Genomic DNA, 24,452 nt, shown 5'->3' on the forward strand with positions numbered 1-24,452 from the left:
GTTAACTTCTCTCTCCTGTTTGGTGAAAGGGGCCATGTCATATTAATCTTTACACCAAAATAAATACCTAGAATATGATAATGATAATGATAATGATGATGATGATGGTGATGGTGATGGTGAAAGCTATAGTGAAGACTGAATGATTTTTGTTACTGCATGCCTGGTTTTGTGCCACTCATTGCATTTGAGTTTTGAATTAAAACCAGGTTTTCTGACCCTAAGTTTATTATACGTTACTTGTCTCCTTACTTGTCTGCAGAACATATAATATATATATATACATATATATATATATGTATATATATATATACACACACACACAGATATCTATAGATATAGATAGATAGATAGATAGATAGATAGATCCAATAAATATTTGTTACAGTTAAACTGAGGGAGTTCATTCTATAAAATCTTACTTAAATAAAAAAGGTAATGGGAGTTTAGGAGGAAAAAGAAAAAGTCTCATGAATAGGATATGCTTGTTAAGCAGAACTAATTAATGAATATTCTCCATAAGCATAAAGATTCCTCCTCTCCATGCTATGATACCCTTACAATATTATTTTCTGAATCTTTGTATCATTCTAGTATTTGTATTGGTCAGTCTGGAACTACACCAAATCGGAATCAGCAGATATCACAGAAGTTAAAGGAACACCTTTTATATTTTCTTCCTCACCTTATTCTCCCTCAAAGATTATATTTTTGTTGATTTTTTTCTTTCCTATGACATACAAGAGACATCCATTGTTCTTTGATTTTTATCTTAAATGTATTTTCAATGGTGGTACTCAAGGGGTTAGGTAAGAGAGACTGGTTGAGAGCAAAAATACGTCCTCAAGTCAGCAAAACACTTTTTTTTTCTATTCACCAAAGAAAAATAGAAATTCCATTGATAATATTTTATCTATTTTAGTTACAGGGACCTTCAGCTTAAACCACAGAGAAAATCATATCACATTCTTCTACAGAGAAAATCATTACTTTAGAGCAATAGTTCTCTACCATCTATTTTTATTTTCTTTGGACTTCCTCAAAATCTTAACTACTCAAACACAGTTCAGTGTTCTAAATAGCTATATCATAGTTTCCTTTCATACATATAAGATGTATGTTTCACAAAATATTTTTTCTGGTTTGATGACTATTAAATATATGCATATATAATGTTTCAGGACAAATTTTAGTATCTAAAGTGTTGACTGTTATCCTTGGAATTTGCATTTCTTCACATTTGTACTGTAGCGTTATAAGCTGTATGGTAATAAATACAACACATTTTCAGCCAAAAATTCTTGAGATCAGTGCTCGGAAGGTCAATTACAAGTAAATGTACTCGGAAAGACACAAACTTGGACTTCTGTTCATGTTGAATTAAATAATTTGCATAACCCTATCTTCTGAGAATTATTAGAGAAGCTAGAGAAAATATGTTAAAAATCTGCTTGAAAGCATCATAGATTTAACAAACCAGTAAAGAATTACAAGGCCAGGATTCGGGGACTGTTAGGCGGCGGCAATTCAGGGAGGTGGGAAGAGCATTTGGGTGTGATCCATTCCCGGGGACCACATTTGGGTGTGGAATCCATTCCGATTCCACAGTGGACCACTGGGAGGTTGTTAGGGCAAAGTGAGATATTTAACACCCTTGTGGGAGAAAAAATTGCAGCCCTTAGTCTGGTAAACAGGAACTAATGAGCTCTTTACTTTCAGCTGTGAATCTGAAGGATTTTACCCACAAAATAGAGCAAAGTGGCGGTTTAAAGCTCTGCATACAGCTTGCAGCTTAGCTCTAATTCTGTCAATACCAGAAATTGGATTGATATGATCATGGATGGTTAGTGTCCTTATTTTCCTGGCAGAAGCAAATGTAAAACCAATCCAGAGAAAAATATCGTCTTCCAAAGCCCTGAATTCTCTCTGAAATAGCTTCACAAATATTCTCTCTCTCTCTCTCACTCACTCATACACACACCCCAGGTACAGGAGGAGAAAAGACAACATAGAAATAAACAAGCCAGTCAGATATAGACAAACAAATACTTGTCCTGGAAGAACTTCCTCATACACATCCAAGATAGTCTCCATTACAGAGTCTGCTTTAGGGGAATCTGAGTAACAATTATCAGTTCCACATATAACCAGATAAAATTGACATGAAGATGAGATTCTGGAGCTGGAATGTGTGCTGTCTGGCAGGCAATGCAGATGCCATCCCTGGGGTGTTGTAAATTACAGAGAACCCATAGAACAAGGTAGTTTGTGACAATAAAAATTTCCCCCGTGGTACTGAACTCAGTACTAGTGGAAAGAATGTTCTAGAAGGTGGATTGCATCAGGTGTCCAGGAATTTGTGAGAATAGGAATGATAGGGACAATGAAAATGGGATGGTTCTTGCTAAGGGCAATTCATGTTTTGAGAAACACAATGAGAGGCTGAGGATGATTAATTAGCCATTAAAGACTAAACACTATCTGTGACAGTCTCTGGGAGCATATGAAGAAAAGTTCATCTACTGCAGCCAAAAAGAGGACAACGTTAAAAACCAGGAGCAGGATTTAATCTTTAAACTCCAGATCCCCAGAAAAGGTTAAATTTGAATCCTAGAGAGACAGCTATACCAAGGACAAGACTCTGGCTCAGAAAAGAATGACAACTTTAAGACCTGGTATGGAAATATTCATTACTTTTAATCCTTCAGATTATCTGGATCATCTGAGCCTGCAGAAATGACAAACTCATCATTTCTCTCAATCATCCAAATAATTTGAAGATAAACGAAATTTCTACATATAAGAAATCAGATTTCTGTGAGTGTTTAGTTCTTATACTGGAACCAAGTGGAATAAAAAAATATCTTATCTTTAAACAGGAGCTATAATCGAAGTTGCAAGATACTTCACATTGACAGCTGTAGGAAACAGGCCTCCAAGAAGTGGATTCATATTGCTGGTCATGCACTTACTGAATAGAATGGCTGTCACATTTCACTAAAATATTTTTAAAATTTTTTATTATGTAACTTTTATTTTTTTAATTTTATTTAGTTATTTTTCAAGTACAGTTTTTTGTCTATTTCTCCCATCCCAGCCACCCTGCCCCGTGCTCCCCACCTCCCTCCCATTTCCTCCCCCCCAGTCCTCATCCCTGCGTCCTTCATACTTGTTCCTCAAAATCCCTCCCTTTTTTCCCCTTAAATTCCCTTCCCTCTCCCCTCTGGTCACTTGTTCTCTATTTCAGTGTCTTTGTTTTTATTCTGTTTGCTTGTTTGTTTTGTTGTTTAGCTTCCTGTTAAAGGTGAGGCACTGGAACTGGAAAGCATTATGCTGAGTGAAATAGGCCAGGCACTGAAAGACAAATACCATATGATCTCACCTTTAACATTTCACTAAAATATTATGCATTTTTAAAGCTCACACTATTTTTTCTTTTTTACCAAGCATATATAATTGAATATTTGTAACATAAAAGATGCAACATCTGTAGGAACATTTCTTGATATATGGTGAGTGATGTTATGATGAAGACTTACTCATTTTCATGTTTATACTCATTGATGATTTAGGGGAACTAGCTCCCTTCGAAGTTTACCTGAGTCTGCACATCTCACAATAGTACACAGACACTCAATTACCTAGATTTCCTTACAGCTACGATGCCGGCATGCAACATGGATCCACAAACTGGCACAGTCACAGGAGACATCAGTACAAAAGGTCACAGAACTGTTCTGGTGAAGGCAACAGCAGAAGCAACCCCTTTGGGAAGCAGTTTTGGCAGAGTTTCTAGAATCCAGTGCCAAAGAATAAGCAGGCAAGATGTGGCATCTCCATGGCTCAGTAATATTTTTATATAATCTTGTTAGCGTGTAATCTATTGTTTCTTACCCAGAACACTCACAAAACCAATCCTTTTCCTTTTCCTGACAATATATTTCTTGAATTCCTTAGCAAATACATTTTTTTTCTGTATAAGCCTCTACTTTTGGTATGATACTAGAAAGTTACCCCTTTAAGTCTCTGCTGTCCAATATTGTAGTCAGTACTCATTTGTAGCTATTTAAATTAAATGAGTTATCAAATAAAATGAAAAGTTAGTTTCCGCAGTCATATCAGACAGACTTTTAAGAGCTTCCTGGACACACGCAGCCAGTAGCTGCCATGTTTGACAATGCAAATACAGAACATTTCCATCATTGAAGAAAGTTCTGTTACCAGTGCTGCTCTGTGGCACAGACAACTTACCTCGGACATGTGTGGCTGCCTTCAGATTAGAAAAACCTTTCTTAATGGATTGATTGATTCTGTTGCCAGTTTCAAGTTACAACCTTGGTATCATGAGATATTCTATTCATCTTCCACTCCATTATTCTATTTGATTTTGCTATTAAGGTTATAAGCGATCAAATTAAAAACAGAGCTCACTTCATTTTAGAGGGACAAAAATCAAATTTCATTAGCACTCATTACCAAACATGGAAGGCTTCCTCACCACTACTTTCTCATGAATGTTATTAAAGTCTATTAATAAAATCTGAGGGCTGACACTAACAGACTCAATCTTTTAGCAAAACACATTTGGCTTCTGCTTGAGTGTTCATTTTGGTTCAATGATGCCTGAAATGCACTGTGTGAGGTGGGCATTTACTGTGTGTGCCTGTCTAGCAAACCCAATCCTCCTTTTGCTGAGGGTACTAAATTATTTAAATCTGCCCTGTTATATGCAATCTTGGTTCTTTTGTAAATCAAGGTGATCTACTCACCCTCCCTTCCCTGGCCTAGAGATTGACTTTGGAAACAAGTTAACCAACTGCATTATGCTGCAGAAATTACTACAAGGAGCAAAATTAAATGGAAGTGATACATGACAACAGCAATAACCTAAACAAATCCTCATGATTTCCTCATCTCTAGACCTCCAGAGCTGTTCTCATTTTGTCCTTCCAGAAATTTAATTGTTATTTGATAGTTTAACCTTTTTAAAAAATGTGTATCTTTCTTGTAGCTTCTAATGATTTTTTTAAAACTTTGCCTTTAAGATAGCCAGTTGGTTTATGGTAAAGTATTAGGGATGGAGAGAGTCCTAAATGTTGATGTGTCCACAGTGGGATTTTCCTGGGATGTCTACTTGGCATTCTGAAATGCCACTCAGGCCTCCTTGTGCTCTTTTGAGGTAGCTTCACATACCGTCAATATGCCCATCATGACACCACCAGATGGGTCTTTGAATTCGGCAGCCTAGCAGTGATTCAGCCACAGCAGCGCTGCCTCCTTCTGCCAGAGCATCCCTTTCATTTCCCCACAACTCTAAACTCTATTTCAAGTTTAATGTCCACTTGTTTTTGCTATGAGAAATGTTGGCAATGGGAAGGAAAAGAAAATACTCCTATTTTATATAGATTTAACCTTGTCAAATTTAATAGACATTTTTTAAATGATGTCAAAGTTATCCATTTGGAGAAAACATATATGTAACTCTTGTTTTCTGTGTCATCATGATTTAATAGCATTAAGTTAGACATCTGATTAAATATTTTCCTGAACTATTTTTTAAGGTTATTATTAAATGGCAAATAGACCACTCTATAAGCTAGTGGTTTAAACCAGAGATGTTAACCAGTGTGCCACAAGAATTTTTAAAACATGCTATGTCTGAGTATTTAGTCAGTGGTATTGACTTTTTTTTTTTCTTAGATGGTCAGGTAGACAAATACCAGCCAACACAGCAATAGCCATCTGGTGTGAATGAATCAAAAATATAATGTTTTGTGTGTGTGCCACAGAATTTTAGTAATTAGTTGATGTGTGGATGAGATGAAAAGGTTGAAAATCACTGGTTTAAACCAATCAGGATTGAGTGATAAAATTATAGAGCTTGGTGTATAAATAGATTTTACTAATAGGTTTGAATTGCTAAAGTCATTATGAAAAGCATGGTATGCTAACAATTCCATAAATTCAAAAGTGCTTAGAGCTTAACAAAATTGCAAGTGTAAAATAATACCAAGCAAATAGAAATTTACTTTGACAAATACAAATTAGGCACAAATATAAATATTTATTATACTAATATTTAACCTGAAAATACAGTAGACATGTTGAGATCTGATTTAAACTCACACATCCATCTTAAAAGAGTTACCAAATGCACCTTCTATTTATTCAAACATCTACAAGAGCCTGTTTCACCATTTGATTATAAATTAATAAATGAAAAGTATCTGTATATGTAAATTTTAGCAAAGTTGCACATGAAAATCTTCCCTATCACACCACCTTGCAAAAGAGAGAGGATCTGAACGCTGCATATTAGTATCTGGCAGAATTCAGCATCACAGCACAAAACATGCTGTGAATGTCAGCCGTTAATGGAAAACATCTAACAGGGAATGTCACTCATTAATCCTTTCAGAGAGTGTGTTTTCCTCTTCCCTCTTTACAAGAGATATTTCAGGAAAAGAAATTTAAGCACCTGAAATCAATAAAATATTCAACATGATTTCCTAGCTACACATTACATAAATGCAAGTAGTTATTTCTAATTTATCAGCTACATTCAAAGCTGAAGCAAGTTTATTTAGGAAGAGACATTAAATGCACATTCTTATGCACACTTTACATTTTGTACTATCCATATTCAAGCATATTTTTCAATAGTTAAATATTTATTTCCTGAAATACATAATTAAAATTTCCCTTGTATTATTACTATGTCCATAGTGTATCATACAGTTAGAGCTTAGAAATATTGCCGTAGGGGAAGAAACTCCACCTAAATGTGCCAGGCCTTACAAATGAAGTACAAATGTACAGGAACATTCAATTCCCCTAATTTGCGGGGGCACTTTTTCTTATAAATTAAAACCGTGTTCATCCACTTATATGGGCCATGGAAAAATAGAAATGAAAGGTCTCAATTTTTCATCTTCACAAAGTAAAATAGGTACAGCCAGCATCCATGTCCCTGACACCTGGCTGCAGGTATCACACTAGGTGTCATCATCAGTCGCCCACATCTGCAGATGCAGTTTCAGCGTCACATTAGAGGTCTAGTTATATCTCTTAACTGTAAGTCTCCTGAAGGTGGCAGAGATGACTGCCACATTGTCACGTGGAGACATGTTGCTTCTCGCACTTCGCGATTCTTCTACAAATGTTAGATCATTACTAGTAGGCCCAAAACTTGCCCTTCTCACTTCTGACTAGAAACACTATTTTTTCAGAATGCCTTATTGATTGCTTTTAGTTGTTTTTATTGTTACAACTTTCAAAAATAAGAAGCAAATATTATTTAATGATGCCAAGATAATCTATGGAGAAAAATAATAGCTGCGTCATACAACAAGAATAAGCTGATTTCTTATATAGTCAGTGTTGTAACTGTGTAAGAGACCATTCTAACTCTCCAGTCTACTGCTTAACACCTGATGCTTAACGCTTTAATAAAGTCAAATCTGGATGGACTGGCATTCTTCATCTTCTTACAAATACATTACTGTTACCATCATTAAAGTCAGTAAAAACAATTAAAGTTTATTATAAATTGACATTGATGTGTAGAATGAATGAGACTTTACAGTATAAATGTATTATACTGTGAAGTGAAAAACAAAGGAGAAACAAATGTCACAGATTTTAAATACACATGTCTCCAAATATATCCCCACAGAGGCATATATATATATATATATATATATATGAATATATATCAATTTGTATATAAATTAACATTTATAATATATATTTAGAAAACATATATTTCTGTATATGTAAATCAATGTTGATAAAATGTGTGTTTAGAAAACCCTACAAATATAAGTTCACAAATGATTAGCTATTTCAAGACAGTATTATATAGTAAGCCTCAGAGACCATTATTTTAATTTGGTTCCACTAGTTCCACTAGTGGACAAAATCCAAATATTGAAATTTAGTGCAGTGTTTAATAAGCGAATAAATATTAGAAAGCACAGCTCTTGAAATCATAGGTTAGTCATTTTTAGGGGCTATTTTAGTATATAATATTTATTCTTTTTTAACATTAGTTTTAATTCTTATTAAATACCTTACTGCTTTGAAGATAATCTATTTAATAAAGAAGTAAAAAAGTACATTTCTTTTTGAGCTTTCCTTAAACACAGGCATCACCTTTGTAATACACCCTCTACGGCAATTGGACTGTATCATATCCACAATGTATTATTAAGCATGAATTCGACTTAGGACAAAAGTACAATCTAATGCTGTGGTAAATCTATAAATATCATTATTGCCTATTGAACAAATACATCATTTAACCTACTGACAATTCAAGGGAGATAAATGCCTCAAAAACTTGATAATAAACAACCGATGAAGTCTTGGGCAGAAGAGTAATCCTAGATATATTTTTATTTGCTATCATTATTATATTTTATCCTAACAATATTAGATTTTATACCCTGAAGATTTATTGCAATTTTGGTCTACAGGTTGTCAACCCAGTGAAATTACTTCATCAACCAACATTTAAATTCAAGGGGATGATTCATCAAACTAGTGGATAAAATTGACCAGTCCTAGCTAAAGTTATCTGAGATCTAGAATCACAGCTCACTTATCTGCTGTTGGACAAGACTGCAACTACACTATCAAAAACAAACAAACAAACAAAAAGTTTCAAAAGGAGCTTATGCTGGTAGACCTCCAACTTCAGCTTATCCTCTAATTAAATATTGGGGCAATGGCTCTACCCCAATATTTTATAAAGCTTCTACATGGAGGTCAGCGCCAACACACATGGCAAAAAAGAGCAGCCTCTGGTAGGGATGATTCATGCATGTGAGGAGACCTCATGAAAGCTTCTCTTTCAGTTCAGATGGAAAAAAAAGCAAAACAAACCTAAATAGTCCTACAAGCAGAATTTCCTCCCAAAAGAAGATAATTTTGTTAAGTGTTAGGCTTGATTTATCCGGTTTTGTTGCTTGTTGCATGCGTCTCTAGCAGGTAGGGATTAAGTGAGGCTACCACTGTGGTGTGAAGAAAGGAGACAGTCCAAGTACAGCAACCAGAGAGTGGAGGCTGTGTGGGGGATATCTACTGGGAGAAAAAACAACAGCTCTGGGGAGAATATATTTTAAAAGAAAAAAATAAGTTTATGATATGATATCAATCATCTCAAACTTTTTATCATTAAATATCAACTTCTGCTTGACATGTTTGATTTGATTTGGGAAATATCATGAAGGATGACTGACTTAGGTTGATTGCTCTGGAAACAGATTTTAAAATAGCTATTTGGATGCAACCATTTCAGAATTAACACCTATGAGTAGTCTCACCTGGTGGCAACTGTTATGGATCTTTATATAACACGCTCTACTTCACCCAAATACTTCACATTCTGCTCTACCCCAGACCAGTCACTGGAGCCTGGCCCACGGCAGGTGAGTGTGGTTTGGGTCCCAGCTGCTCTCTTCAGCTGAAGCCAGTTTCTAACCTGGGCATGAGCTGAGGCTATCAGTCAGCAGTTAACACTGCTTACATTTTCTGGGAATCAAAAAGCAATTATGTTGATTGTTTCTTTTGCTGTGAAGAAGCGTTTAAGTTTAATGTGGTCCTACTTGCTGATTTTTGTTTTTGTTGTTTGATTTTTTTGATGTTATAGCCATAAAATTATTGCCAAGACCAATATCAAAAGCTTCTTCTCTATGTTTTCTCCTAGGAATTTTATGGTATCAGGTCTTATATTTAAGTTTTGGATTCATTTATTGTCAATTTTTGTGAGTGTTATAAGACAAGAGTACAGTTCCCTTTTCCTGCTTGTGGTTATCCAGTTCTTCCAAAACCATTTGCTGGAGAAACTATCCTTTCCCAACTGGGTATTCTCAGCTCCTTTGGCAAAAATTAGTTGGTCGTATAAGTAATGGTTGAATTCTGGTCATTCTTCCGTTTCACTGGTCTATGTGTTTGTCAAACACCTAAGTGTCCATCAACAGATGAATGGGTTGGGAAAATATTAATATAATTAATAATTATAACTATAATTATATAATATGTACATTATATTATCCAGCCATGAGAAAGTAGGAAGGAATACCTGTCATTTACAACAACATAGGTAGATCTTGAGGACACGCTAAGTTAGATAAGCCAGACAGAGAAAGAAAAATCTTGTATGATATATCTTATATGTGGAGTCTTAAAAACCAAACTCGTGAAAACAGAGAGTAGAATCCTGATTATCAGGAACTGGTCAGGGTTTAGGAGAGATGTTTAAGGTTACAAAGGAGCAGCTGGTAGATGAATAAGTCCTGGAGATCTAATGCACAATACAGTGAAGACAGACAATAATGCCATACTATAAACATCAAACTTAGTAAGATATTGGATCTTAATCATTCCCACCACAAAAAAGAAATGATGAGTATGGCAGATTATAGAGGCAGATGCTACAACGGCAGTCACTGTATTCTACTGCAATGCAATATATTGGGGAAGAAAAGAAGCCACATACTAAACCTGACAAGCTCAGAGGAAGCCTGAGTGACAGCTTACAAACTCAAAGACCTAAAATAACTGTGTAGGATGCTCAGAAATTAAAACTTTCTAACTAAAAATAGTTCATGGTGGGTAATCATGTCCTAGGCCAACATTTATCCTTAACACAGGTCAGTCTCTACCGTAATGGATCTTATCCTCTTTTTTGCAATAACATACCTTTGAAACGTCAAATTTCCTTTTTCTGGACTTCTCGAAGCACAGGCACTGTACCAGAGGAAGCCCACAAATCCCCTGTTCTTATTATCCTGTTAATTGTTGACTGTGAGCTATATTGTACACACCTGTGTAAAAGTATGTATCTATTGTTTTACTTTTTATCCAATCCCAGAGGTTTCTGCCCCCCACTTTACTTTCTCCTGCTCCCCTAATCTATCGCCAGTGAATTTCTTGTAACATCCTTAAGCATCATCTTTTGATCATAATGTATAAAATAAGATGCTAAACTGCCATTCTCCAGAGCATTTCTCAATCCACTGAGATTTTGCCTCCTGGCCATTACCATCAGTTTGGTTGAAATCTGCACACAAATATTCTCTACAGGTTTGAATGTTTCTTACATTGACAATAGAAATGTATCAAATCAACATGCTGTACGCCTTAAAGTTACACAATGTCACATGTCAAGTATATTTCAATTGAAACAATAAAAAGCAATCTTGAAGCTCCCCATTAAAAACGTTAAGAAGTACTTCAAGGTGGGGTCAAAGCAGGAGCTGAAATTGCCTGCAGGAGGGTAAGTGACTTCATCTAGGTTAGAATAGAATTTCAAGAATGTGGGGAGCTCTCCTCACTATAAAGCAGACATAGAGAAGGTAATGTGGATTTACACATTGCAACCCTTGAGTCGCTTCAGTTCAATAATCCATCCAGTTTCAGTATGCTTACCATTTTTTAGTTTCAAGGTGCTTTTTCCTCCATTGCTCATTTTCACAAAAACTTTTCCTGAGTTTCTCATTTTAAGTAATTTATGTAACTCTCTTTTTCACTTATTTGAAAAAAATTAAAACAGATTTATTTTTTGCCAACAGAAAATATAGGTAATTTATGGAAAAGCCAGAAAGGAAGGCTTCAAAAGAGTTTTCCAAAGTGTGTCAGCTAGTAGCATGGAGATCTACTAGTAGATCTGAGCTAACAAAAGTGAAAACCCTGAGAAGAGTTATTAATTGTGTGCATACTGTGTGCAGTCAGGATGAGGAGATACTAGCCAAGACATCGTGACACAAGGAAAGAGTCACTAGAAACATGTCAATTACCACATGCAAGCTGTAAGTTACCCTCACCAGATTGTGCAGTGACTTATGGACAATAGGCGAGACAAAGGAAAATGCTGCTAACACAAGTGCTAGGTATTTGACTTGGAAAGTTCAACATGAGAACTTGATCAGAGCGAAACGTATTGATGGATTCCTTGCTTTCCCCAGCATACATTTCTAATGCAAAGTGTGGTAGGGGTTTTCTACACGCCCCCTATTTATTGTACATTAACCAAGTATTTTGAGAATATTGTCACTCCTTTCATTAAATGTCAGTCATAAACTCAGTAATAGTTTTGTGGAGATTTAATTTTTTAAACATGTTTATTGATTTTAGAGAGAGAAGAAGGGAGAGACAGAGAAAATGATCAAAGTGGGGGATGAACATTGGTTGGTTGTCTCCCACTTGCTCCTTGATCCAGGATCAAAACCACAACGTAGGTGTATATCTTGACCAGGAATTGAACTCCCAAAATTTGGTGTTCAGAACGATGCTCCAACCAACCGACATACCCAGCCAGGGCTCATAGATATTTAAGAGCAGTGTTTCTTAAGGATAATTATAATTAAATATATTCTGCTCTATGGAAGCACTACAAAATAAAATGGCCTCGGAATCTGTGAGCAGCTTATGTTCTGCTTACTTTAATAAAGGTTGTAAGGTTGGGTTTCATTTCATTTATGCATTGGTTGTTGATTGGTCTTTTTACATTAATTTGGGAATAATAAATAAACCCATGGACATGGATAACGTGGGAATTGATGTGGGAGTGGGGTGGGAGTGTGGGCATGGGTGGGGCAGAGGAGAATAAAGGGGGAAATTTGGGAGAACTGTAATAGAAGAACAGTAAAAATTTTTAATCCTCCTTAATATTGGAATATACCTAGGAAGTATTATCTCAGGTTTCATTAAATAAAATTTTTAAGGAAATGCTCCTTAATACTGTTTTACTCTTGACTGGTCAGATTAAATGGTATATTAATTACTGAAATAAATTTAAAAGCCCTTGATAATTGCAGAGTGAATGTCATAGTCACAACGGGCTCAGTTTATGAACAGATCAAGAGTCTACATTTGATTCCCATTAAGTTGAGATATTAGAGTAAAAAACTGGTATCTCAATGTAAAGGGCCCATTGGCAGCATTGGTTCTGCTACTCAGAGACAGACGGGTTTCATCCACCCCTTGCCTCCAGTGTATTTATTTGTTTTAAGGGACTTAGATGTTGCTGGCATGTGGAGAAGATTTCTCCTTTCACATATTTACAACTTCTAATTCAGGACAGATAGAGAAGTCTAGTATGTTTTTTTAGTAGCAGGACTATGAAAACAAAATAGACCTCACTGGAGCTTCCAACAACCAAATTTTAGGGAAGGATCTATATTCTGGAGCCCAAATATACCGCAATGGAATAAAAAGCCTACCCTGGTGAGCAAAGTTCTACATCAAGGCTACTGCCACGCATACTTGATCATCTCCACTCTGCCAGGTTTGGGAGCAAACAAGACAGAGATTCAGTCATACACAGGAGCACATTTAACTGTGATTAACTTTTTTTTCACCCCAGCATTCCTTTCACATTCCATTGATAATAACACCCTGATGTTCCTCCACTGTATGCTTCAATATGTAAATCAAGAGGCCTGCTCTTATCTAGCCAAAAGGTGAGCACAACAGAGAAGTAGCAGAACACAAGTGAATCCTACTCTCATTCCTAGTAATTTGAATTATGAGAGCTGGATAAAAAGCATGGACTTCATTCAACTGGTGAGTCTCTGTCCATACACAATGTCAATTTGTTTTCTCTACTTAGACCCTCAGTGCTTTACTGCAGCATTTTCATATAACACCCTCATTCTCAAGCCTTCTTATCAGGTTTGTGGGCTAATATCCTCCAGATAAGTTTCTTTTATGATCAAACTGGCCAGTATTGGTTTCTGTTAGTGGAGCCAAAAAAATCATAACAACACAGCATACCAAGTGTATGAGAAGGACCTGTACTCATTCTTTTGTAAAAATATTCACCCAGGGATATATTTATTGATTTTTAGAGAGAGAGGAAACAGAAGAAAAAGAGAGAAAGGAAGAGAGAGAGATATGTAGATGTGAAAGAGAAACATGGATAGGTTGCCTCCATAAGCACCCTGACCAGGGATTGAACCTGAGACCTAGTGCTCCGACCTGGAATCAAACCTCCAACCCTTCTGATGCACAGGTTAACACTCCAAACAATGGCATGTTATCACCAGGCCAGGGCCAAGTGATAACCAAACCAGTTGGTTGTTTAAGCTCCGAATAAAAGCAACATTGCTGTGTTCCTCTTACATTTGTTTTCATAGAAGCTAGATATGTTTCAGGAATGACACTAAGATAAAGTATTTTAAACTGATAAGAACAGATACTACACTTGATTTTAGCCAAAAGGCTGAGAAGCCATGAGATAAAGTATTTTAAAGAAGATAAAAAAGATGCGAACAGTGAAAGGACAGCAAACTCATAGTTATTAAGAACCACACCTAAAACAAAAGCAAACTAAGAGGACAGCTAGATCAGGAGCAGAACTACAGAAATGAAGATCACATGGAGGGTTAGCAACAAGGGAGTGGGAGGAGGAGAAGGGGGTAGAAGGTACAGAAAATAAGTAGCATAGACGGTAGGTAGAAAATAGATAGGGGGGAGGGCAAGAATAGTATGGGGAATATAGAATCTAAAGAACTTGAGACACATGGTCATAAACTAAAGAGGGAGAATGGTGGGGGAGGGGTGTGCAGGGTGGAAGGGAATGAAAAGGGGAAATAGAACAACTGTAATGGCATAATTAATAAAACATATTTTAAAAAAGTTACTGAGAGCCTTGGTCGATGTAGCTCTTTTGGTTGAAGTTTTGTCCTGTGCACCCAAAGGTTACACATTTGATTTCTGATCAGTCTGCACATATACAAAGCATCAGAAAAATATAAATTGTTTCACTCCTCCTATATTTTGTTCGATTGCAATGATAACTTTACCATGTATTCCCCAAGGCAGTTCTCGAACATGCTCATTCTCATCCAAGTAAGATAAATAAGAAAGTCCTTAGTTCAATGTGCCACAAACTATTTCTAGGAAAATACTTGATCTCCTTTGAGGAATATTAGCAAGAAAGCTCATACCACAAGAAGGACATATTTAAGACAGATAAAACTGTGAATCAGTTGTTATACTTTGAAGGTCATGGAAAGTTACTGATCTGATCTCATCTATAATACAGAAATATTTGAAACATGCTGAGATCTCATCATTTGGTTGACTGTGGGTCAACTGCCTCCTGCAAAATACATATAGGCTTTGAGTACTAGAAGCATTTGCTCTCAAAGTAGGTATGAAACCCGAAATACCCCCCTTGAAGATGGGGATTTTTGTGCATTACTTTTTATAATCATAGCTAATAAACTGTGTGATATTTCATTGCATAATCAATGTAATCTGACAAAAGTGAGTTAACTGTTCTGATAATATCAGACATTCTTGGGAATATTTTGAAAAAGCAGATATCTAAAAAACACTATTAAGCTAGTAGCCAAAGTAAAGGGCTTGAGGCACCATGGTTTGAGATGTAAATAAAAATGTGGCCTTTTTCCCTATAACTTGGCTGTTGTGAATAATGTGCAATGAACATGGAAGCACAGACATCTTCTGATGTACATCGAAACATGAATGAATAAAGAAAATATTATATATACATATATATATATGTTTGTATATATATATCTGAAAAAATTCCAGCCATTGTTAATATAACAAGAATGGTTTACTCAACATCCTTGTAACCTGGCAACCAAGGAGAGTGGACTGGAATGCACACGTGTGAACAATGATGACTTCATTGAACTAGTCAGTAGGGGTAGTAGATGCTGTTGAGTGAGCATGTGCACTGTGTGGCCATCACACTCAAAATGACTGAGCGAGAAGACAAAGAAATGTGCATAAAATTATGTGGTAAGCCTGAACATTTATCCATGGAAACTACTCCAATGGTTCAGAAGGCCTCAGCTATAGGAAACTGGTGACTAGTAGCTTCATCACAACAATGTACCTGCTCATGAATCACGTCTCATGCAGTTTTTTTGTCAAACATCAAATCACCCAGGTGACTCAACCCCCCTATAGCCCAGAATTGGTGCCCTGTAACTTCTGGCTTTTCCCAAAACTAAAATCACCTTTCAAAAGGAAGAGACTTCAGACCATCAGTGATAATCAGGAAATTATGATGGGGCAGTTGATGGCTATTGGGAAAACTGTGTGAGGTCCTAAGGTGCCTACTGTAAAGGAAACTGAGGCATCGTGGTCCTGTGTACAGTGTTTCTTGTATCTTGTATCTTCTTCAATATATGTCTGCATTTTTCATCTTCAATGGATGCATACTTTATGGACAGAATATATTATACACACACACACACACACACACACACACATGCACTCACACAAAATGAAATATCATCCAGCCACAAGAAAAACATACCACTGCTTAAAACAATGTGAATGAATCTTGAGGGCATAGTGCCAAGTAAAATAGGTTGGAGAAAGACATTTTGTATTATATCACTTGTATAAGAAATCTGAAACAGCCAAACTTAGAGAGCAAAGTGGTGGTTACCCATAATGAGGGTGTTGGGGAACAGTGGGTAATGGGCAGCTATTGGTCAAAGTGTATCAACTTCAACTCACAAAATTGAAAAATTCTGGGGAATTAAAATACAGCATAGTGATTATAGCCAATAATATTGAAGGTTGCTGAGATCTTATATGTTTCATCACAAAAATGAAATGACAATTATGTGATGAGGTGGTGTTATTAGCTAACACTATGGTGATGATCATTTTGCAATATATGAATGTCACACATTAACACATTTTACACATTGAACTTACACGAGGTTATATGTCAATTATATCCTAGTAAACCTGGACAAAAATGTGGCCTCTTTTGTATTCATCAGCTGATAAGGCAATTGTAAAAGGAAATTCTGAAATGTAAAGTATTTTCTAACAAATGAGAACCAACTATTCTGGAAACATTTGTTAGCTGGTATCACAATAGCAGTGAAAGATACAGACACTTGACTGGCAATAAAGGTCAAAATCAGAGAAGAAACCTAACATGCAGCAAAATAGCAAGTTATTTAGAAAAACAGCATTACCATAATGTCCCATATTTATAAACACAGGAGAGAACTTGGTACATAATAATGCAGTAAGAATATTGACAGCTCAACAGGGAAAACTCACCACAGATACCACTTTGTTTCTCATTTCTAACTGAAGGAAACCCTTTGTAACTAAAGGCCATCTATAGTGTTACAACATTAGACATTTGAAATCTAGGCCATTTATAAAATATCAAACATAGATTATATGATGTACACATCACTCATGAAAATTAACAAATTTATCTAGATACTTATCAACTTTAGGAAGACTCCACATTTGAATATAATATAACCTTTTTATATTCCAATGCCTTTTACAAGGTACTTATTATCAAACTACATTTGTCCCTAATATATTTATCTATGTATTGTTACTATTAAAATGATACTCTGACAACAAGTGAAACGTTATTTATTGAAATGAAGTAATCCTTAAGGAGCAATCGCACTAACATATGTTTCTAATAAATGTGCATGAATTATTGATCCCATGAACATATTTTAAACAACAATGTCAGTTTTTCCTTTAAAATGACCTCTGTTATTTCTTCAATACTTGAATCACTAAATATCAATTCTCTACATTTTTATACTTACCACTGGATTTGAATAGAGCAGCTCACTAACCAGATTTACCATCTGCTTCCTCAAAACACATCTTTTCTTCTGGAAGGAAGCTAGTGCTTTGAAAGATAATTACCCATATGAAGAAATGTTTCAAACACAAAATTCCTTCTTTGAATTATCTCAACAGCTGTTGTTATGTGTTTACGTTTAGACCGAAGAAACCTTACAAAGACATGGTGTACCACTTCAAGTAATTTAGGTTTGTCAAAGTACAGGGGAAACACACTGACAAATAATTCAAATAAGCTTGTAACTCTCAGAGATAAGGGACTTTAAAAAAAATACAATCCTCTGCGAACCACAGGATCACAGTTCGATTCCCAGTCAGGGCACATGCCTGGGTTGCAGGCAGGTTCCCTGCAGGCCAGTTCCCAGCAGGGGATGCACAGAAGGCAACCACACATTGATGTTTCTCTCCTTCTCTCCTTCCCCTCTAAAGATAAATAAATAAAATCTTTTTAAAAAAGTATAGAAAAAAAAAGAAAAACAATCCTTAATCAGTGAGGCCCAGGACAAATCTATAAATCAGAACTGACCAGCCTGTGGAAGTATGATGTGTGGGACAGTTGATCTAGTCATGTGCTATGGAAAGCTATTGACACTCATTCGGGAGTAGCTGTGACACACTCAGTCGAAGGATAGATGTTGAGGGTTCCATAAGAATTCGTGTTAATTATATGCTACTGTGAAAAAAAGCATGGACTTTGCAGCAAGGCATACTTGAGTTTTAATCCTGACTCTCAGTTTACCACCAGTGTGTTTCCCTTAAATTCTGTGAACCTCAGTTTCTGCATCTTTAAAACTAAGCTAATAAATGCCTGTGTAATAATTTTGTTTATACTCAGAAATATAAACTCCAAATGGATATCAGTGTTTTCCCATGTAGCAAAAAGCATTGTTCAATTCATACATGTCAAAATAAAATGAAAAAGTACTAAGTCACCAAAGCTCTTCTATTCCTATTAGTTACAGAAGAATTCACCAGCATTAGTAGCAGAGAGGTCCAACATCCCTCACCTGGTCTCCCCCTTCCTGCTGAACTCTTCCTAATCTCCTGAAAGCTCAGGTAGTCCAAAAGATAATTAGTCTCACCCCCCACACGCAGGAAGAGAGAGTTATATAATCTAAGATGATGCTGGAGTACTCTAGGAAGATGCTTCAGTTGCCCAGTTCCCTGAAAGGATCTCCAATTTTCTCTGAGACAAAGCTCATTCTCTCTATTCCAGTTTCTTCCTAAGTGTCCCATGTTGGACCCCACAGTGACTATATATATTCCTAGAGCTTCTTGTTCAGAACCACACACAGCCAGCCTCAGGAGACCTGGAAAAGAACTAGTTCCAACTTTATAATCTCAGACTCATATTCTCCTTGGGGTTATGCAAAGTAAAAAAGTAAAGTTAAGGTACATACATAGGGGGTACATTCTGAAGTCACAACATTGATTTCAGTTGCAATGTATCTAATCAACAGATTTAACCCTGCTCTGGCACATTTTTAAGTACATAACTATGCACGTAGGATGCACTCATTATTTTTTAACACATGGTATATTCAGGTATTGTGTGCATCTATTCTAGCAGAAATGTGACATTTTCCTGAGAATTACAGCAAAATTTCCTGCTGTGATACAAAAAAAAAAACATGCATTTTGTTTTTTTAAAGCCCATTAGCTCTATTTACCCTGAATGGAGACACATTTTCTATGCTGAACAACACTGCTTCCGAGTCATCATGCCTATTCTTGTGTGAACTCATGGAACAGGGCAGTGGGATATCACCAATCAAACCACATAAATTAGAATTTGTGGTTGGAGAGGGGTGTCCCCCAAGGAAAACTGACAGGATGTTATCAGACAAGAAAATGGAAACAAGGCAAAAAGCAGATGTTTATGTATATAAGTATATATAAACATATATTAAAGCATGTTAATGACTTTTGCTTTCCTCATATCTTATACCATATTAGTTTTAGCCTGAGTAATTAGAAGGTGAGTTTAGGTGAACAAATTATCTTATATAGGTTATTGTTTTAATTTTTTGGCCTCCGATTCACCAAGCTCACTGTACCCCATGCTTAACTCATCAATAGCTTTCCACCTGTCACTTCAGTCTTCAGTCTTTGTTTAACACCCGAAATACCTCTGTCCAGCGAGAGAAGTGTGCCTGCATTTCAGAAGAGAACAAGCCTTCGGCTATCCAAATGTGACTCAAAAATCAGGTCAAAGGCAAACAAAGAAGAAGAAAAAACAAAAGAGAAACAAAGACGGCATAAAGCTAGCTCTAGTGTATAAAAATGTTTTTCCTTCTCTACTCCCCTTGGAAATAATAGCTTATTCTGGCAACTTTGGTGCTCAGAAAATGAATCATTTAATCTTTTCTGATCCACAGGAGTCTGCCTCAATCTCTCTCTCCTTTTTCTATCTGGCTCTATACATTAAAATTAACACTTGAATATAAAGTGTTTTGTTTTTCTTCCCCCAGCCCCTCCCCCTTTCCTACCTTCCTTTTCTAGCCTTTTCATTAAATCTCCCAGGTATGGTAATGCCTAATAAGCACCTCATAGACTTCCTGAGAGTCTATTTAAGAAACACCTGACAGGTCTGCCCCTGCACACCTGTGATAAGTGCATTTGGGTCCCCTTTGAGTCTGATTAAGTGCTCCTAAGGGACCATGGGCTCCCCAGCATCTTTAACCCTCAACGTAGACTCTTTCAATTCCTCTGTGTAATCAGCTTGAGTATAAACATAGATGTACGTGGCCACAAATCTTTTAAGCCCATCTATTCTAGTCCTCTGTAAACTCAGGCTGAGTCAAGAAAAAAATTTTAAAAAGTACATTGCTCTCCAGAGAAATCTTAAATCCTGCCATAGGGCTAAGAACTACCTCTCATCTCTGTCTTCAGGCACAAAAATCTTAGAAAAGACGTCCCATGCTCAAATATCCACCCTTGTGTATATTTCTCCATATGAAGTGGAGACATGGAGACTTTCCAGTATGACTGGGGATGTAGAAAGAGCTGGAATCAGCATGGGGACAAAACCCTGAAGGCCTCCTACATGCCCTACGGATAAATTTAGCATTTCCAGTGCCCCTCACCCAACTCCTTTCATGACTCAGGAAAGGGTCCTATGTGATTTCTCATTATTCTAGACTTAAACCACCACCAACAAAAAGTAACAACCTTAGCTCTATTAGAAATCAATTTTTCATTATGTTCTAGAATCTAATGGTGGGTCACAGCTGATGAGGTGCTTAATTTTTCCTCAGTTGTCCTTGCTGATACTGGATCTCATAGCAGGAGTAGTCTATGTGGTCTCTGACAATCCACATCTACTTTGGCATGTTCTCCAGTTCTCATGACCTAGTCTGGAGTTCTAGAATGTCACTTTGCCACAATTCTTAATTTACCATCTAGTTACCATGTAGGATATGTTAATTCTCCTTCAGAGCAAGATCCTGAACAGTTCCTAGGCAGTTATTGGGGTCCTTCCACCTACAGAGAGATTTCTAAGAAATGCTGTACACTCGACTTCCAGGAATGAACCATCATTTAAATCCCCTTCCTTTCTGCATCCACTACTAAAATGTGATATGAACCCCTGAACCAATTTTTGAATATTCTTCTATATGAACACTTAATGTAATATATTATATATATTATATATAATAAACTATGCAAATAGCCCCTATTCTTCAGCATTCCCTATATCCTCTCGATCTGCTATGTAAGTTCACAGTATCCTCCCACTCAGAGTTTAGCCATATGACTTAGTTTAACCAATGAAAAATTTGAAAACACTCAGTGTTTGAGCTTGCCCTATCTTTTGTTCTTTTTTATTAACATGATAACATGCCAAGTGAGCCGAGAGGATAAGAAACATATGAAGCACAGCCAAGTAGCCCCAGTATTCTAGGTTAAGGTCAATCCAGATCAGTTAACAAACAGCCAGAACTCAGATGGGAGTGAGCCTGGTCAAGTCAACAGAGCTGTCATGGGGACTGTCTCATATGCATGAGCAACAATTGCTTATTCTATCATGGCACTAAAGTTTTGAGCTTATTTGTTGCATAGCATTATTTTAGCAATAGGCGATTGATACAAGAGCCATATATTGATTTTTAATATCTGATCATCCTTCCCACATCTGTGTCCATATTCCTCAAAATGGCAATGATTAGTTATAACATCATCAGAATCACCAAAATTTAGGGGAAAATAACCAACTATTGGGTGTGTATCTATATAATTATATTAATAGGTATAAACAGGAAAACAATAGTTAATGATAAAATGTATAAAGACAAAATAATTGTAACTTGAAAAATTACTTGTAAAATTTGTAGGTATTACTCTAATACACTATCCAGAGTAACCCAATCAAATTAGTACCATATTTATGGAAGGCTTGTTTACTTTTGTTCTTCAAAATATTCATATAAGAATGCTAAAGTAATAATGAAAACACCAATAAAGTTATAAAATGATTAATATATATATATATATATCTTCATTTGGATTAAATATTTATTATTCATGTACATAATAAACATAAAAGAGTTTATCTTTTTTTATGAATATATGCATAAAAGAGTCATTAGTAGGGTGTACACAGAAAATCCAGTTTTCATTTGAGAATTTTCACCAACTAAATCTAATCAGTGCTTGGGAGAATTTGCCATAGGTAAAGGAACAAAATAGGAAAAAATATACAACATTCTTCATATTCAAGTATATTGTCCATGGTTTTGTGGATTAAAGAAGGTTCTACTGATTCAATTAGAATTGGGAAGCACAGGGATATAGATAGATAGATGACAGATAGATAGATATGTGTGTACACATATGCATATAGACATATGCATATATGCACATAAATACATACATGTATATATGTACACACATACACATATATTTTAATATCACCATATATCTTTTCAGTGAGGACCCTTTTTATTGCCTGTGCATAATAAGGGCATCTTACCTTAGATATGTATATCTATTCAATATCTCTGAAGATATCGAATAGTAAATATCCCAAACTTTCCCAATATTTTATATAAAGCTTCTTAAATAACTATATATATACATTATTGATTCATTAAAGTGAAAAGGTATCTATTATTAATATTAATAAATATTGGTCATTAGTACCAAAATTTATTATATCAAACTTTAGCTGAAGTAAAAGATAAACAATATTTAAATCTATGTAAGAAGATACATTATTGTTAAAGATTTTCTTCTTTTTTTGCTCTTGAGTTTCTATACACATATACCAAAGTACTTTTTGTGAATTCTATATTTACTCATATATTTATTCAATTAAGTGGTCACATTTATGACATAAGGTGTTCTTTCACTTCTCCAGGTTTATTAATAAAATAATGACTGATTTCTGGGGTTACAGGAAGTGAGTGTCTCATCATGGCCATCAGTCATCATTCTGAGATTTTAAAATGTATGAAACAAAACTGGCAACTAGAGAACATGATTTCATGCTCTCATCAGTACATCAGGGTTAGGAGGTTTTTTTAAGAAAATCACATCACTTGGGAAGTCCAAAGTCAAACCCTCAAATGCAACTTTTGAAAGAATCATATGTGACATGTTCAATCACAAGCAGAGGCACTTAATTGTGACACTGCTTCACTATTGCCACCAATTAGAAGAAAGGCTTCTAGAAGAATGTCTCCCATAATAAAAGACTCTGTCAAAAGACCAGATGAAACATAGACAATATATTCTCAACAATATTCTCCAAGATTCCACACATCAGATTTCAAATGTCTAATAATGCTTTATTTATAGAAATAAAAAATATGAAGTATAGATTAGTCATAAGAAACAGCTGTGTCAAAAAACAAAACTGATTTATTCATTTAATAACAATTGATAGCATCAAACAGGTGACTGCTGTTGGAGACATAACTATGGAAAATATAAATATAGTAGCAGAATTTCTAATGAAGGAGATGCCTTCTGGAATATAATGAGACACAGGTTCCTGAATCTATGTCAATACAATGAAAAGACAAACCACAGTTCTTTATCATTTATTCTTTAATATGTGATTTTATTAGAGTTTGCTTCCTCTAAGAAGGTATTGTTACCAAGACAACAATTCTTATCATTTTAAAATGATGAGAATAAAATCCAATATGGAATGACAGGCCCTGATACTATCTTTACACTACAAGAGTGCTTTTGTGGTTTATAACAACTGTGCTTAGATTTGCTAATACCTTTCAAGGTTAACTGTGGAAAGGTATTCATAATGCTGTATAACATGATTGGAGTTGTTTGCTCTAGATTTTGCTTGTGTAGCCTAGATGTGTAACATCAAAAACTAGGTCCCTAAACGATCTGCCTTTGAAGATCTTACCTTCCGATACAATGTCAATTTTAATGTAGTAAGTAGTACTTGATCTCCTTTTTACAAGTGTATCACATAATATAATTTGATTAAACTGTTCATTCTTAAAAATGAGAACGAAATCTCTGAAGAGTTGATAACAACTACATGCTAAAAGCACTTTATAAATCACACACCAAAGTTTAAAGCACTTCAAAAATATTCTAGATAAAGATAAAATCAGAAAAAAATTCACTCCACAAGACTCTAAATGATTTAACATGACAACCTACAATACAGACCTGAATGTATTTTATTTATGGTTATTACATACAGAAGTATATATGATTCATGTTACAGTCCTTCACTTAAAAAGGATATTTATTTTGAGTATTTGTATTTAACGTTTTAGGGAACATGTATAAGGATTCACAAATTATTGTGTGATAGTCAACATTAGTGTCAAAAGACTAAACTTTTG

At 35.5% G+C, this 24,452-nt stretch overlaps 1 protein-coding gene and 1 pseudogene across 1 annotated transcript in view; both read right to left on the bottom strand.

Moving 5' to 3' along the window:
• The window catches only part of PCDH15 (protocadherin related 15), a 789,434-nt gene that overhangs the window by 754,929 nt on the left and 10,053 nt on the right, over window positions 1-24,452 (bottom strand). The gene's annotated exons all lie outside the window — the stretch shown is intronic.
• Window positions 14,034-14,239, bottom strand: LOC119042911 (uncharacterized; annotated as a pseudogene).

Source organism: Artibeus jamaicensis, unplaced genomic scaffold (assembly GCF_021234435.1).
Source record: "Artibeus jamaicensis isolate MK-2021 breed Jamaican fruit bat unplaced genomic scaffold, CSHL_Jam_final contig_332, whole genome shotgun sequence".
Lineage (NCBI taxonomy): Eukaryota > Metazoa > Chordata > Mammalia > Chiroptera > Phyllostomidae > Artibeus > Artibeus jamaicensis.